General features: G+C 45.9%; 1 long non-coding RNA gene across 2 annotated transcripts; it reads right to left on the bottom strand.

Moving 5' to 3' along the window:
- Positions 1-206: 206 nt before the first annotated feature.
- On the bottom strand, positions 207-14151 carry LOC136691296 (uncharacterized). Of its 2 annotated transcripts, XR_010801874.1 has the most exons (4): positions 10538-14151; positions 8784-9258; positions 4148-4282; positions 207-3223 (listed from the first exon to the last, which is right to left on the bottom strand). It is a non-coding gene; the product is annotated as an uncharacterized lncRNA (long non-coding RNA). The 2 variants fall into 2 exon arrangements; XR_010801875.1 differs by lacking the exon at positions 8784-9258.
- Positions 14152-14370: the final 219 nt, after the last annotated feature.

Below are 14370 nucleotides of genomic sequence, written 5' to 3'. Positions count from 1 at the left end.
CGTTCCCTGTTACAGCTACAGATGTGTTTTACGTGAAATTCCTGTTGAATCTAACTACTGTAAACTGACAATGGTTATAAATGTATTGTTTTTTCTGTTTGTGTTTTATTTACATTGAAAGGAGGTCAGAATTAAACTGTAAATGTACAGCTTTTTGACCGTTATATTTACCGTTTTATGTTCTACACCACGTTTGACCACAGTTAGCAGGATACGTGAAGAAAAGAACCACCTCCTGATCTACTGCACAACAGTCTTGATTTCCAGGTGAAAAATAGTCACCGAGGCTTGAGGCAGTCATTGTTTATTTTGTGCTAAATGCTAACTGTTGGACACGAATGAGTTAAAAATTGCGGAAGTGAATGTAAAGCCGAGGTTTTGGACCTGAACCCTTAATAAATATTTTTCCACACTCCTCTGCTCCGACTGTTGTTATAAATAAAACACCTCAGACACCAGGGAATACACAATAATCACTTTATTTATTGCATGCGTCAAACTGAACACAGCACGGAAACATTCAGTAGATAACTTCAGTACAGATTTAACAAAGACAAACGTTTACAAATCTGACTAATGCTAATGGGAACTAGCGGCTCATGTTTTGATTTTCAGTGCAGAAGCTTTAGGGTTAAATTCCCAAAATGGATATTAAAGAAATTATTACAGGAAATCTGAATAATCTGAATAACCTTTACAGAATAAACCAGCTCCTTCTCCCCAAGCCACAAACACAACTGTGTCACTGGAGCTCAACACGCTTGGAGGAGAACATTAAGTGCTAGTTCTGGTACATCAGCTCAACACGCTTGGAGGAGAACATTAAGTGCTAGTTCTGGTACATCAGCTCAACACGCTCGGAGGATAACACTAAGTGCTAGTTCTGGTACGTCAGCTCAACACGCTTGGAGGAGAACACTAAGTGCTAGTTCTGGTACATCATCTCAACACGCTTGGAGGAGAACACTAAGTGCTAGTTCTGGTACGTCAGCTCAACACGCTTGGAGGAGAACACTAAGTGCTAGTTCTGGTACATCATCTCAACACGCTTGGAGGAGAACACTAAGTGCTAGTTCTGGTACGTCAGCTCAACACGCTTGGAGGAGAACACTAAGTGCTAGTTCTGGTACGTCAGCTCAACACGCTTGGAGGAGAACATTAAGTGCTAGTTCTGGTACATCAGCTCAACACGCTCGGAGGAGAACACAAAGTGCTAGTTCTGGTACGTCAGCTCAACACGCTTGGAGGAGAACACTAAGTGCTAGTTCTGGTACATCATCTCAACACGCTTGGAGGAGAACACTAAGTGCTAGTTCTGGTACGTCAGCTCAACACGCTTGGAGGAGAACACTAAGTGCTAGTTCTGGTACATCAGCTCAACACGCTTGGAGTAGAACACTAAGTGCTAGTTCTGGTACGTCAGCTCAACACGCTTGGAGGAGAACACTAGTTCTGCTACTCCTGTTAAAGCATAAAAGCACCATGAACAAACCACACATAAGTAAAGATTTGGGCCTGTGTTCTGTTTCTGAACAGGTGCCAGTGAAAAAAAGTCCCTCTTTACTGATCTGAGGCCAGGTTTCCAGCCTCTCGTATCATATGTCAGGCTCAACCTGGGTGGATCTGGTCCTAGATCAGCTCAGCGGGGGTTCGTCTCGTCTTTAACCAGAGTGGTGCTCATCAGTAGCTGTCCTAAACGGAAGTATCAGCTGTTTCTGATGTGGAGAGGTCAACACAAGCCTGGGCTCATATGAAACTAAAGTAACATTCATATTTCCATTGCCCCGGCTACGACACGGGCTTCTAACCGCTTCTGTACACCCAGGTACTCCGGCGCTACGTGCTGCGGATTAATACCCTTGGATGCCTATGTTACAGAGGATTTGAAACAGTGCAGTGTTTTACTGCAGTCCTAATGTACGTAGGACATGTACCACTCCTCTTTCATTATTTACACAGAGTTAAAGCGCCACAATGAATACACGGGTATTGAGAGTGGTTTCTGTTCCAGAGACGAGTCAGAACTGTTTACACTGTGAGTGAATGGAACCAGACGTCCGTCTCTGGAAGCTCCTCACAGGAAGTTCTTACACATCCATAAATACACTTCCTGATGAGGTTATAAGGTGCAGTGTTATCACCCACTCCTATTCATTAATCATATGGAGCTTTGAATGGACTGTCCTTTGAAGTGTAAAAGGGGCAATGAATATAACGTTCATCGTGTGAAACAGCCGTTCTACGACCACCGAGAGATTCTCTAATAAACGTATTTTAAACACGGATCATAGCTGATTTGGGAAAATTGAACACACTGCTACATTTGAGAGGGAAATAGAACGTCCTGCTCTCGTTAATGTGGTCTCAGGACTCATGAAGCTGGTCAGTGGCCAGTGTTACTGACCTTTCCTCTGGTTAAAGAACTGTGGCCATGGACTTTGTCCACATTTGACACTGGCGATAAAACCTGCTCAAGGTGGAGCTCATGAATAAACACTCCGTAAATAAACAGGCGCTGGTCATTAGCATCAAACTACAGGCATTCCACTGATAGAGTAATGTGTATGGGACTGTCCCTCTGAGCTGGACCTGGACCTTCAAACTTTTCCACTGCACAGTACTGACTCGACTGGACTGTACTTTCTGATTGGCCCCTGGTTGGTTTCCCACAGCTCCCCCCTGAAATGTATCCGGTGTTGACTATGAACCCCATCTCTAAGGGGAACAGTGGGCTTTGGAAACCACAACAACGGCGGTGGTAACGTTAAGCGGTGTTTACTCATGGTGTATCGGCGTGTTGTTGTTGTTTGGGACTGAACACAGCTCCGTCATCAGTTCAGACAGATCAGTAGAGTTTGTTCCTTCCTTGTTGCAGCGTCCAGCTCTCGCTGGATTCTTTCGTCGGCCACCGATCCAAGGAGCGTTTGAACTTCTTCAAAAGACCATGGCGTCATTTTACGAGCTGCCGTCGTGAGTCGGATAAAAACAAACGTGATCTCTGCTGCAGCTGGAGATTTTACAGATGGAGAGTTGGTGCTGGTCGTCTGCGTCGCGTGGCGTAGAGTGACGACTCTCTCTGGACGATCAGCGCTCTGCAAGGTTTACACGCCACGGTTTAGTCCCTACTCGACTCGCTCTGAACCACGAGAAAACAGCCACTAAACAAGAACCCGCTTCCAGAACCAGGACCTGATTCACCTGGGGGAGGAGGAGAGTAGGGACCCTGCAGTGGAAAAGCACCAGAAAAGAGTCAAGTGACAAACCCACATGTGATTTTCTCTACTTCATATTAATGAGTTACAGTGTGATTTAGCTTTGACAATTCCAACCTGACCAAGCTCACAAGACAAACGTGGGGGCCATGAATGATTTGTTGCCCTCTAGTGGGGACCTAGAGTTAGTATATGCTCATAGTCACATGTTCTTCTAGATCCATATTGATGTATCTGTGGTTTTCCTAGTGTCCAGGCTCCTGCTGAGAGGATACAGTGGGACGGCTGGACTCCAGAGCAGTTTGGCGTCTCACGGCACCAGCTTCAGCACCAGAGACTCGGACAATGACAACTGCCTCTGCAAGTGTGCGCTAATGCTAACAGGAGGTGAGGACTTAAGAGACTCAGAGGAGATGTGTGGGGGTTGTGTCCAAGATGACACTGTTATGTCTGGCATTAAGTGACGTAGGTGACTCTGAGCGCTGCTGAGAAACAGTGGAGCTCGGTCTGTAGTTTAGCTACTGTTAAACAGGAGTGTTATTATCTCAGCACTGAGCCCCCAGTGAGACTCCAGAGGAGAAACAAGGAACATTTCCAGACTCTTTTCTTAGGAGAGACATCTGAGCAGCAGGGGACCCCAACACTTCTCCAAGAATTTCCACCTGTTTCTGGATGTTTTGACTGGTTTTAACTGATTTAATCCAGAGAGGAACATAAATATAAAAATAATCACTGAATAAAAACATTTAAAACAAGTAAAAAAGGTCTGGAAGTAGATGCCTGAATAATCTGAATCTTAATTTAATAATTAGGGAGAGGAATATTAGACTCTGTCACTAGATTTTAGACCATTTAACTCCTAAGTCATTCTTTTTTTGCCGAGTTAACGGCAACACGTCCAATCTAAACACAGCTCAGAGCAGAGAGATCTTAACTTAATCACGTTCAGGTCCACGGGGTCTGGCAGAGGAGGCTGCTCCGGCGCTTCAGAGGAATCACAGTTTTCTTTAAAGAGTTACAGGATACTTCATCCACAGCAGGGCCCCGGATCCCTCACAACATAGAAGAGTCTAGAGGGAGAGAGAGAGAGATGGAGATGTGCCATAGAGACCTACTCATCGGAAATAGACAGACTTTTCCGTGCGGTCGTCAGCCACTTCCTGAGTCTGAAACGCCTCTTAGGGGACAGTGACATATAGTTCTCGTGTTTAGAGGAGTACTGCACAGATCTAATAAACTTTTCAGTGTCTGAGAAGAAACTATTTAAACACACATTACTTTTACCTTTTGTGACAGTCAAAAACCGGTTTATCTTTGTGAGAGAATAAACATCCACTGGGGGCTCAGTTATTTCAGAGGAGGCCTCAGACGGAGGAAAAGCCCGGCCTACAGGACATACTGGCAGGTAGTTCAGACAGCCCTGAACAGTCTGATAACACGCTGTCCTCCTCAGAGTCCAGCACAGCGTCCCCCGAGTCACCGAGACACTCATCACACACACGGCCCACGATAACGTCATCCTGCTTCAAAACTGACTGTCCATCATCCTCCACAGGTTTATCAGTTTTACACCTGGCCTTTCTGTGGGTGCTGACACTAGGGTGCTGGGGTCACTGGGTATGTTCACAGATGCAGTATCAACATTAACATTACTGTCTCCACCGTTAAGGGTTACATTCATTGATACATCAGTCCCATCACCATCTACCCCTTCTCCACCTGCAGAGCTGACGGGTTCAGGCCTGCTCTCAGGCCCCGAGACCTCAGCTACCACCTCAGCTACCTCCTCAACCACCTCCCCATCTCTGTCCCCTACCTGCTGCCCTTCCATTAAACCATTCTGTTTAAGCCCTTCACCCTCCTGCTGCTCTTTTCTGTGTGGGCAGCCGAACTGTTTGTGGCCGATGTCTCCACACTCAAAACAGCGGAGTGTTTCTGTGCTCGCGAACACTATGTACGATCCTTCCTCGTGTCTAACTCTAAAACTCACGTCAATGTACTGATCGCGGTTATTTAAAAAACATGAAAACCTGTCTCCGGAAAGACAGAACATGTTTAATTACTGCATTTTTAAAGCCTAGAGGAATAGTTCTCATGGTACCGGCGAATTTGCCGAACCGAGCCAGTTCTCTCAATATCGCCTCGTCCTAGAAGAACTAGACACCCTGCTTTCATCCATCCCTGAACATGACTGTCCCATGCTCATTCTCGGTGACATGAACATCCACCTCGACACTCCGGCTGCTGCTGACATCTTCTCTCTGACCCACTCCTTTGAGCTACAGCAGGTATGCACCCCCTCAACTCACAAAGCAGGTAATGCACTTGATCTCATTCTCACCAAACACTGCCTAATTAACTCTGTAAATGTTACTCCTCTACATCTCTCTGACCATTACTTTATTCAGCTCAATGCTTGTCTCCCTCAGCAACCCACTGTGCCCGCTCCCCCTGTCCCCTTCCGGCGCAATCTCCGCAACCTATCTCCCACCCACTTCTCTGCCCTTGTGACTTCTGCTCTCCCACCCCCCAGCACCTTCTCATCTCTTGAGATCAATGACGCCACAGAGTCTCTCTGCACAACACTGAGCTCCTGCTTAGATCGCCTGTGCCCTCTGACTACCAGACCCGCAAGACCCATGCAGCCCCACCCGTGGCTTACTCCCTTCGATCAATGCGCACTAACCTCAGAGCTGCTGAGAGGAGATGGCGAAAAACAAAAGACCCATCACCTGACACAACTGCAATCCCTGCTCTCAGCCTTCTCATCAAACGGCACCTCTGCAAAAAAATTCTACCAAGACAAAATCAACAACGCTACTGACACCCAGAAGCTGTTTTCAACCTTCAAGTCTCTGCTGAACCCTCCACCTCCACACCCTGCAACCAACCTCACCGCTGACGCATTTGCTGACTTCTTCACCAGCAAAGTTGCTGCAATCAACAACAGGTTTTCTGACCCTTCTACACAGCCTCCAGCTCTCCCTTCGAATCCTCCTAAACCTACTGCTTCCTTCACTTCTTTCACTCCTCTCACAGAAGACGAGGTATCAAATCTTCTTAAAGGTGGCCGTCCCACATCCTGTCCACTGGATCCCATTCCTACCACCCTACTGCAAACCATAGCTCCGTCCATTGTGTCCACAGCCACTCATGTAATCAATTCCTCACTAACCTCTGGAACATTTCCAAACACCTTCAAGCAAGCTCAAGTAAGACCTCTACTCAAAAAACCTGCTCTTGCTCCTTCTATAGTAGAGAACTACCGACCAGTCTCTCTCCTCCCCTTCCTGTCTAAAATCATTGAAAGAGCTGTCTTTAAGCAGGCAACAAAATTCCTCTCCCAACATAACCTTCTTGACTCGAACCAATCCAGCTTCAAGAGTGGCCACTCGATGGAAACTGCACTTCTGTCAGTAATGGAAGCTCTTAAAGATGCCAAAGCAACAGGTCAGTCCTCAGTTCTCATTCTGCTCGACCTATCAGCAGCATTTGATACGGTCAACCACCACATCTTACTAAACAAACTCACTGACATGGGCTTCAAGAACAATGCACTCTCCTGGTTTGAGTCTTATCTCACTGGACGATCCTTCAATGTGTCATGGCTTGGACAAACATCAGCGCGACACCCCCTCACCACAGGTGTGCCCCAAGGCTCAGTGCTGGGACCCCTACTCTTTGCCTTGTACACCACCTCTCTAGGTCCAATCATACATTCGCACGGCTTCTTCTATCACTGCTATGCAGATGACACACAGCTCTATTTATCCTTTCCTCCAGGAGACACTTCAGTGGCAACTCGAATCTCTGACTGTCTCTCTGACATATCTACATGGATGAAGGAACATCACCTCCAATTGAATTTATCCAAAACTGAACTGCTGGTCCTCCCAGCCAAGCAAGCTATTCTCCACAACATCAGCATCAAGCTAGAGTCCCTATCAGTGGCTCCCACCAAGGCTGTAAGAAACCTGGGTGTCAAGGTCGATGACCAGCTGACCTTCGCAGATCATGTTACTGCTGTAGGTCGATCGTGCCTCTTCTCCCTATTCAACATAAGGAAGATTAGGCCATACCTAACTCAACATACAACACAGCTCCTTGTTCAGACGTTAGTAATCTCCCGTCTTGACTATTGCAACGTCCTCCTGACAGGTCTTCCGGCCTGTGCTGTGAGACCGCTACAGATGATCCAGAATGCTGCAGCACGCCTGGTTTTCAACCAGCCTAAAAGAGCACATGTCACGCCCCTATTAGTTGAGCTGCATTGGCTACCCTTAGCTGCTCGCATCAAATTTAAATCACTAATGATGGCCTTCAGAGTATTCACTGGTTCTGCTCCCATCTTCCTCAATAGACTCTTAAAACCATACGTTAGCGCCCGCCCTCTCCGTTCCTCAAAGGAGCGCCAACTAACACGACCAACCCCCCGTACAGGTCAGTCGAGGCTGTTCTCATCTCTGGTGCCACGCTGGTGGAACGAGCTTCCAAGCACTATCAGCGGAACGTTGGTTTTGCGTTGGACACTTATAAACCCATAGAGGTGCTAGCGGAAGATGGTTTGGTCCTACGTTCTGACTCTGAGTACGTGGTCCACCGTAAAACTGTTTACTCACTGAAGTTTATCTCTGTTGCCCCTCTCCCTCCCTCTCTCTTTCTCTCTCTCTCTTTGATGACCTCACCTGAAATGTACTGTGTACTCTCTGTCTCTGCTCGTGAGCTCAGATGCAGTCAGCGTTATCACAGCTTCAGATCTCTAACGAGGACTCGTTCTGAGCTGTGGACGTCTCTAAACCACGTGTGCCAAGTTGAAGACAGCGGAGGAGACGGAGGACACTGTCTTCAGATCTCAGTGTGGACACACCTCCTCGTCCAGGAGCGTGTTCCTCTTTGCTCCAGGGACAGCCTCGGCTCTTTTGGGGAGGTTTTCTACCGGATGTTGGATTTTACACTTTGTTGCTGTGAGGATTTGATGGCGAACAGCCACAGGAACCTTACTGAGGTCAGAGGCCGGTGTTGGAGGAGGAGTCCTGGATCACAAACTCTACACCAGCTCCATCGCTTCAGAGAACACCGTTCCACTGCTCCACAGACCAGAAAAATATGGGTGTTGAACCCCTCCAACCCTTCATTTTCTACAGAGATTATTAAAGCTGTGCTGCGATATTTAACCACAGTTAATTGTAGCTGGATGTGTGTCTCCTTCTTCACACTGTTATATTCACTGAGACAGAGCGAAAACAGTTTATTTTAAACAGACATTCCAGGACAGGCTCAGGATTCACTTACAGCAGGAGTCACTTATGAGAATGATTCAACGAGGCTTTGGGTAATAAACCTTTTGGTGAATGTTTGGCTGGAAAGCCCCACTGGTTCATGAAGCCTCTTGCCATCATTAAAGGCAGGAAACCCTACTGTGATGAAATATGTACATGGTGTACTTTTACAAACAGATCTCTAGATCTCAAAACCAAAAGGAGCAAACCAGCTCACAGCCAACGTCAAGAGACACAGAATTCAAGATTAACAACAACAGAGTCACAGAAAACACAGAGAGCACAAACACACCTGACTGGCAGCGTTCACACCGGCGTCTTCATGATTCCAGAGGAGGGCACACACAGGAAGCGGTGACTCATGCAGGTTTTTACCAAACAACACAGTGCATTATGGGTATCTGCTATCCACCAGTGTCAGCTACACAGCAAATTCACCAGTGTTAAATCAACACCATTAATGTAAACTTGTCTACGCTCTCAGTGTTAATTTATCACTACTTGTGTTGACTTGTTGACACTGGTGAATTTGAGGTGTAGGGTACATTGGTTGTACACTACTTATTGCAGTGCATTGTGGGATTGTTTGAGTGCACTGAAAATTCTGCACTAGGCTTTTCGACACTCAAACAAAATGGCGGCACCCAAAAAGTAGTGCACTATATAGTGAATAGGGTGCGGGAACACACCCTGGAGTGGATCGGAGTATGGACGGAACTCGCAGATGAGCAAAAACATAGACAGGTGTAAAGTGTAGAACCTAGAAACTGACAGAGACAGAGACAGAGAGAGAAAACACACACAGCGCAGTGTAACAATTTATAAAACAAATTTAGGAAATACTTTTACATATAGATACACTGTCTGTCAAAAGTTCAGGGAAATCTAGGTTTACACAGTAATAGTAATAGCCTCATACCGACTTTATAAAGGTATTTGTCATATACACAGTGAAGTATTTCTGCTGTTCAAATCACATACAGGACCACAGTCATTAAAGGGGCACATATTATAAACTCAATGTTCATTTGTGGATATCCCAGTGTCTCTTCCCACAGGATTTTGGTTGTGTGTCTGAGTCAGTAATCATGGGATAAAGTCATCTGTTCTGATTGTTCTCCATATCTATTTTAACTTCCCACATATGCAGCTCATAGCTGCAGTGGCCGCTGATGCTTCCCCAAACCATAACCACATGGGGGCTTTCGCACTGTTCAGTTTTCATTACATTTCTCATTTACATTCACCTTCGTAACTGTGAGTGTGTTACAGGCCACAACTTTAAAATATTGTTTATATTTAACAATTAAAATCAAGGAGGTCAGCCACAACATTGGTAGTATTTTCTTAGTTCTTTTGTCAGTTAGAAACTTTCAAAGGAACTGATAAATCAGAGAGACTTGTGTGTTTTGCATAAAAAATAGTTAAACTTCCTAGAAACATTCCTACTGAAATTTGTAATTATAATTATACACAGAATAAGACGTAATATATATATACACTCTTTCTACCTGCAGCTACAAAATTTCTGCTGACTTCTACACCTCAACACTAAGGATGCTGTGGATTTATGATCCAGTCAGCAACCAGCGACCCTTAACATCTACAGTTACTCACTGAGCCCAGCCCATGAACCCACACCACCCACTGTATCAGTAGCTCTTCACAGGAGTCATCAGGTCGGCACCTCCGCTCATCTGTGTTTCACTGAATGTTTCACTGAGGCTCCACAGTGAAGTCTGGCGTCCCGATGAATTTTCAGTGTGTCACGAGTCATATTAGCCAGACGCTGTTGATTATACCATATGAAATTTATCCAGTCCACATTTTTGTTGACCGTTACCCTCAAACCGTTACGGACTCAAACTGCTATAGGGTTCCGTACTTTAAATTCATCGGGGAACGCACGTGGAATGCCTATTGCATCTAAGTAAATCAAACGGTCCCCCAAGAAATCTATCTTTGCCCTGTGAATCACCTTTTTAGTCGGAAGGTCAGACAATTTTGCAAAATAGGGAAAATAAGCAGAGGGTAGTCAAGGCCTACCATCTAAAGCTTGCCACAGTCCGTCCTTGAATACACAGCCTGCTTTGTGCCAAGCAGAACGCTCTGCCTCTGAGGCCTGCGAGGTTAGTTCTGTGTGTGAGAGTGTGAGAGGGTGGGGCTCCGGAACACAGGAGTCCTGGAAAAGAGAAGACATTAGGTCATTACCAGCTGCTTTTTTTTTTTCGCTGCTTCATCTGCAAAAGTATTTCCTCGTGCCACTTCTGAAGTGTCTTTTGTGTGAGTCTGGCATTTAATCACAGCATCAGCTTTTGGGCAAAAGGAGTGCTTTTAATAATGCTGCCACTAATGTGTGATGTGTAATGTGTTTCCCTGTGGATGTCAGGAAATTCCTGTAGGACCATATCATTCCAAATTCAAACACACAGGAGTCAGTCCAAATATTCACAGTCTTACCCTCAGCCTGTTTGCATGCTTCTGTTAGAGCCACCGATGGAGCTGAGAATGACCCTGACAACCTACCAGAACACAAACACTCATGCAGAGACACAACAGCCAACTTGGTTCTTTCCACAAGTGTCATGGGCCGCTAACCCATCAACAAACAAATTAAGATCAGCGTTAGGAACTGGAATATCCTTTAATACAGGTCTCCAGGAGCAGACCTGAGAGATGGCTGTCAAAAATCATGAGGCTCCCCATCATCCTGTGTAAGGAGCAGGCTTTAGAATTGTGCAACACTGAGTAGTAACATTCAGCAGTTAAAGCAACAAGGCAACAAGTAACCAGCGTGCAGCTGACAAATTACATTTCCTGTTCTGACAAAATTCATTAACACCTCATGTTGAACCACCAACATCAACATTTATTAACACCATGATATCTCTAGAAGCTAGGATCACCAGTTTTTCTGGAGAAATATGCACCTGTGCATATTAATATTAATTATAAACAACCCCATGAGAAGACAACAATGCAACATTATCTTCATGAAATGCTTCAGCATCAGACAAACACACCAACAAATAATCTACTGAAGAAGTGCACTGTCTCCTGGAAAAATAAATCCTTAAATCAGTCTTAAGTGCTGCATTAAAAATGATCAGTGATTCTGAATAACCCTGAGGCAATCGGGTCCATGTCCACAGTTTACCCTTAAATAAAAATACCAACCAGTGCTGGATTTCTGGGTGCACCGGAATACTGAAGAACACATTCACTAAATCAATCACAAAAAAAGTGGTGTTAACAAGTTTAACAGGTACCTGGGATAAGACTATGTGCTGATTTGGAACTTCTGGAGAGGGTGGATGAATCTCAGAATTTACTGCCTGCAGGTCTTACACAAAGCTCCACTCTCCAGTTTCCCTGGAGCACTAACATTTATTATACTTTACCAAATAAATTAGGGTATGAACCGCTGATTTAGGGCGGAGAACAATCACACCAGCAGCGACGAGAGAATTGAACACTTGAGCGGCTTTTTCGGCTGATAGTCCCTTTTAGGATTAACTACTAGAGGTTGGGCGCATATCATCCTCAACTTTATTTGCACTTTGCATATCAGCGTCTGGGACTGCAGCCAGATCCTCAGGAGGAACTGAAACCCATACACAGCTCTGGTTTGTGTGTGTGTTCATGTCAATTGAGAAAAAAGGAACCACAGCTGTGTATTAGACGCGGAACATTTCAGAATTTTTCACCATATTTTTTTCACACCCCCTCCATGATCCCTCCAATCATTCAAGGAGGTGCACTTGCACTGCCACGGACCCAGATCTCTCCACCCATCCTCAAGAAGTTTATACAGTGATATATGAGGCTCAGAATGCAAAAATATACTTCTCTTTTGAACAAACAGTTTAAACAGTTTTTGTGAGGGTGAGAGGACGATCTGAACCACGGAGTGACAATTTTCCCACTAGAGACAAACAAGCTTTAGCTTTTCACTTAAAACCCATCAAATTCCTTTATCAAAATCTTCATCAGGCCCTTCATGAATGTGCACAGTGTGATGAAGGTCCTCTATTTACATGACACTGACCCAGTCTGTAAGGAGGTCAGTGGACTGCAGAAATTTAGACTTAACAGTGGACAGTAATCTGCTGATAAAGCCAAGCTTTTCCAGCTTCCACTCATATGTATAACAGCAAACCATGTGCCTGCTTCACCATGACATACACCACTGTATCATCCACACAGACCTCAATGCCCACTCAGTGTACATTAAATACTCAATTTACACATGAAATCCCTGAATCCCTGCTCAGGAGATTAATTGGGCAAAACTTAGAAAACAAAAATACATGTGAGAAAGTTTCCCCTGTTTGTAAAGAACACTTTAAAGGTTCTGTGACAAATTCTGTGGTTTTGGTACCTGATGCACCTATTGATGTTATCGCTTTCTGTGTAATCTGAGGCTTTTCAGGGAAGTGTGAAGCTCTAAGAGTAGATGTAGTGGCCCCTGAATCAACTAAAAAACTAAGCTCTCTCCCTGCCACTGTCATGGTTATTCTAGGCATGGCTGTGTAAGCATTAGTTTGTGTTAATAATAAAAGTTGTTCACTTATCGTTTCTGATGTTCGTCCAGGCACTCCATCCCCGTCCAGCTCCTCCACCCCCAAGGCCTCCTCTCAGTCGGAAGGCTCCATTGCATGCAGGGCTTGTCTCTGGTCTCCGTGTCTCTTTGATTGTGGTCCGATGCCTGCTTCCACAATGCCAGCTGTGCATCAACCAGTTTGCGCTCCTCCTTTTCTCGTTGTTTTTCTTTATTGGCGTTCAGGAGTTTTTCTGCATGCGCTGCATGCGCTGCAGTCACACAGCTCCAGGGACCGGGAGGTTGTGGGTTCGATTCCCGCTCGGTGACTGTCTGTGAGGAGTGTGGTGTGTTCTCCCTGTGTCTGCGTGGGTTTCCTCCGGGTGACTGTCTGTGAGGAGTGTGGTGTGTTCTCCCTGTGTCTGCGTGGGTTTCCTCCGAGTGACTGTCTGTGAGGAGTGTGATGTGTTCTCTCTGTGTCTGCGTGGGTTTCCTCCGGGTGACTGTCTGTGAGGAGTGTGATGTGTTCTCTCTGTGTCTGCGTGGGTTTCCTCCGAGTGACTGTCTGTGAGGAGTGTGATGTGTTCTCTCTGTGTCTGCGTGGGTTTCCTCCGGGTGCTCCGGTTTCCTCCCACAGTCCAAAAACACACGTTGGTAGGTGGATTGGCGACTCCAAAGTGTCTGTAGGTGTGTGAGTGAATGTGTGTGTGTGTGTCTGTGTTGCCCTGTGAAGGACGGGCACCCCCTCCAGGGTGTATTCCTGCCTTGCGCCCAATGATTCCAGGTAGGCTCTGGACCCCCGCGACCCTGAATTGGATAAGCGGGTACAGATAATGAATGAATGAATTAATTATTTATTTTTTTGTCGGTCGGATACCTCCCTTTGATGCGTCCACACAATGCATCAAATTTGGTGAGATATGCCTGACCCAACTCTGTCCTGTTGGGTTGAATGTCCACTCCAGTCATGAGATATCCTTGCACTCTCGTCCTCTTCGTCGCTGTCCCTGGAGCGGAGTTTCATGCTTAGTGGCGCGACCTCCCCTTTCCTGGCTTTGGGCTTTACGCTTGGCTCGGTGATGCTCTCAAACGTGTCTGGAGGGGGAGAGCCTGAGAACAGTGGCTCTGCTTCCTCCTCAGTCTCGTCCTCCTTCGCCCTTATCTCTCGCACTGCCTGGATGGGAGGGGCCCTTGGCGGACTCTGCAGCTGTTGTTGAGTGGTTGGTTGTGTCTCGGCGGGTGGAGGGAGTGCAGGTGAATGCGGAGGAGGAGGAGGTGCTGAGGCCTGGAAGTTTTTTTTTTTTTACAACACCCCATAATTGTATTTTAAAATAAAAAA

The sequence above is a fragment of the Hoplias malabaricus genome, chromosome 3 (genome assembly GCF_029633855.1).
Source record: "Hoplias malabaricus isolate fHopMal1 chromosome 3, fHopMal1.hap1, whole genome shotgun sequence".
Lineage (NCBI taxonomy): Eukaryota > Metazoa > Chordata > Actinopteri > Characiformes > Erythrinidae > Hoplias > Hoplias malabaricus.
The sequence above is the reverse complement of the archived record's forward strand: the minus strand, read 5'-3'. Positions and strand labels throughout refer to the sequence as shown.